Consider the following 3,729-nt stretch of genomic DNA (forward strand, 5'->3'; position numbering starts at 1 on the left):
TAAATAGAGATGAGAATTTAATGGTCCTTAAGTGCTTTTCATAGTCAAAGCATCCCAAAGTGCTTTCTGGTAATTAACGCTGAATAGCTGTCAGGAGGCAAGGGAGCCTCTTGCAGACACACTCCCAAATATCCATCACTTTTGCCTGTGAGTGAGCAAGGGAATGATGGGTGAATAAGTGGTACGATTTCAACTATAGAGATTTTGGAGGTTATTCTGGTAACAGACAGCAGTCCCAGGGTAGGATTTGGACGAGAAGATGTCTATAACCAGAACATCTCTATGCATCTCTGTGGGGGAAGGTATGCTCTCTATATGCTGAGGTCCCCATTGCTGAGCTTATCTCTGTATGATTTTAAAGCTCTCCAGCTCTATTGTGTTCTGGGCCAGCTGAGGTGCTCAAGGGTATGAAGACACCCCCATGGGGCTGGTGAGATGACAAGGGAGCTCAGGACAGCTGTGCCCCTTTGATGCAGCAGGATGGGATGGGATAGGATGTCCTCAGACATCCCTAATGGCCCTGACCACGGTAATAATTTCCTGCACTCCCATACTGTGTTTCACAGCACCTACAGCCTTACCTCAAATAGGTGAAGGTGTTGTCCTACATCTAATTCAACACCCTACACATGTTGGGACCAGGAGATAATTCTTCTGTTGCCATGGTTGTCTCCTTTTTCTACTCTCCATAAAGATGTGGGGAGCACCAGTTTTCCCAAATCTAATCTGTTCCCAAGTTTAGCTGCATCCTCACCCCTCAGTTTTGGAGACAAGGATGTGGATATCCTGTGTGAGCATTATAGGACTGTGCCCAGCCATATTTTCCCAGTGCCACTGTGTATTGCTGTTACACCTGGCATCTCCACACCGTAAATCCTGCGTGAAGCACAGCATTTTCCACGGGCTTTCCTGAGATCACAGTTTTGGCTGGGAGCACCGGGGAACAAGTAGCTCTAGCCAGGCACTTGGGTAATGAGAGGCAAAGGAGGCATAGGAGAAGCACACATGCCCTGTCCCTGTGCTGCCAGGGTCCCGCCTCCCTTTTACCCTACGCAATAAATCGCAGCTGAGCAGCACAAGCTGTTCCTGTCATCAAAACGTGGAAAGAAACACTGCTCTTGGCACTGGGGATGTGATAATGACCTTGAATTAGGACTGTATGTCTCCAGCACCTGATTCTCCTGCTCCTGTGGGTGCAGCCTGAGGTTTCTCTTCCTGGCTGTCATAGGAACAGGTCCAGGTCTTGCTTATGTGGACAAAGAATTTAAAGGAACAATGTCCAATCTAGCTTTCAGAGAAGATTGTGAATAAAGGTTTAAAGCATCCAGTGGCCACGGTTGCCTGAGACCAGGAGCAGTTACATGGCTGTGGGCAGAAGCAGGGACAGCCTGTCATTGCTGTCACATCAGGGGACAAACAGGGGATGGCTGTGGTGTTTTGGGTTGTGTCAAGGCATGTGGATACTCACCAAAGTCCTAACGTGGTCCTAACAGCAGCAACTTCCCCAATGGTTCCCAGCACTGCTCAGCCCCAGCCAGGGATGGAAGCTGATTAGAAATTGTGACCCCATGTGACCTCCCCAAATTCCTCCATGGCCCACGCACCAAGCACACAGAGTTAGACCCCAGCCTAGACATCAGGCACTCTCCAAGAACACCAGGCACTCTAAGACAACAATTCTCAGCATCTGAGTAATTCTTGGAAGTGGTTTAAGTTGTTCCCTTAAAAAAAAATCTCATTTCCCAAAGCTTTTGATCTGTGTTTTTAATTCCTTCTAAAACTTAAAGGAAAAACTTGAATATAGTCAGGAAAGATCTCAGGTGCCAGTGTGCCCCTGACACATGGAGTGCAGTTGTTCTTAGAAGAGACATTAATGAGCCTAACAGCTCCAGGCTCTTTCAGAAGTGTCCTGCCCATAGTGGGGCATTGGAAATAAATTATCTTTAAGATTCCTTCCAACGCAAACCATTCTGTGTTTCTGTGATCTAACAGCAGAAATCACATGTGCTGTCTTAAAAGGAGCAAGAACTACTCAGTAATATTACAGAGTAGAAATGCTGGAATTCAGGGGGTTTTTAACCTGTCAGAAGAGAACTGCCAAACTACTGATTGCCCAGGAGATGCTGCCAAGTGCAGCCCAATAAAGTTGGGAGCCAAAAATACAGCTGGGACTCTGCTCCTTCACAAGCCTTAAAGTCCTGCTGGTTTTGTTTTCATTTGCTGTAACACGGAAGATTTATCTGTTTGCAGATCAGAGTTCTGGACAATGGCAGTGAAAAGCACCTTCTGTGTGTCATTGCTTATCTGTGGCTCTGAAAGCAAACACGGAGGACAGAGTGCAAGGCTGAGACAGGCCGTGTTATCGTTCTTGGCCTGCAAAACTTCTTTAGCAGTCAGTGATAAACGTGCCTGATATTCCTTCAGTTGGCCAATGCCCTCTAGTGGCTTTTGAAGAGGAAAAATGTGCATTCCACAGAGGATTGTGCTAAAATACTGCTATGCCCGAGGTGTGTGCAGGGTCTAGGAGAGATGGAGCCTAACTGGTTTAGAATGCTAAAAGACCTAAATCAAATTCCTTCATCCATAAATGTGCACCTGATACATAGCAAAAGGGGGAAAGGGAAGGCTGTAGGATACCCTGTGTTTTCCAAGGAGGTGGTTTTGTAGTTCATAGAATCATGAAATGGTTTGGGTTGTAACAGACCTCAAAGATCATCTAGTTCCAACCCCCTGCCATGGGCAGGGACACCTTCCCCATCCAACCTGGCCTTGAACATGTCTGGGGATTGGGAAAGGATAGTTTTGTAGTCCATGGAAAGACAAATCTTACTTTAGCATGTCCATACATCTCCCTCTTTTCCTCCTTCCCTCCCTTTACTAATCCCACTGTGTTTCTAATAGAAGGATGGAAATATTTGGAAATATTATCCATTGCAGACAGGCTTGCCCAGCTGGCTGAGTACAGGCCACTGCACACTTAACAGCACAGTGTATTGTTTTACAGTGAATTTATTGCTTCCTCTTTAGAAAAGCACCTTCCAGAAATGCCCATTTTTATAGCCTTAGTCTGAAAAATTGAATCAAACAAATGATCATCCTGTAGAGTGAATTTCATAGTAAGTTAAATGGATTGTGCTTTCTATGGGTTCAGTTTGCTGCTACACTTGAGGCCGATGGTCTTTGTATAAGCAGCACTGTATTGAGGCTGTTTGTTTAGGAATATTAAGATAACCCAGTTCTGCAAGAAAAACCTTTGCCTGGCAGCTCTGAGAATAGAACAGAATAGGAATATTTATAGTTATGCCTGGCAGCATCATAAATTGCTCTGCTCCCACTGAGCTGCAAGCACCAAGCTGACCACCTTCACCAGTGCTGGGGCTACCCCTAAGGAATCTCTCAATGTGAAAAACCCATCCTGGTCATTTTCAGGATAGGTTTGGTGTCAAAATGACAGCCTTGAAGAGCTGTGCTCACTGCTATGGCCCAGCCCCAAAGTTAAGGACATTGGCATTCATTGGAGTCTCCTTCCCTGCTGACCTGGTCTGAACTGGTGCCTAAGGCTGAGCAAACACAGCAGTGGGTCGCTGGTTGCAGTCACCGAGACTTTATTACACCTTTAGCCAAACCTTGCTATTAATAGCCCAGAGGGGCACAGAATGGATGAGAGGATGGTTAATGAGCAGAGATATTTCATTCTAATCTCATATTCATGCACCAGTCGATCCTTCT

This window comes from Pithys albifrons, chromosome 7 (genome assembly GCF_047495875.1).
Source record: "Pithys albifrons albifrons isolate INPA30051 chromosome 7, PitAlb_v1, whole genome shotgun sequence".
Taxonomy (NCBI): domain Eukaryota; kingdom Metazoa; phylum Chordata; class Aves; order Passeriformes; family Thamnophilidae; genus Pithys; species Pithys albifrons.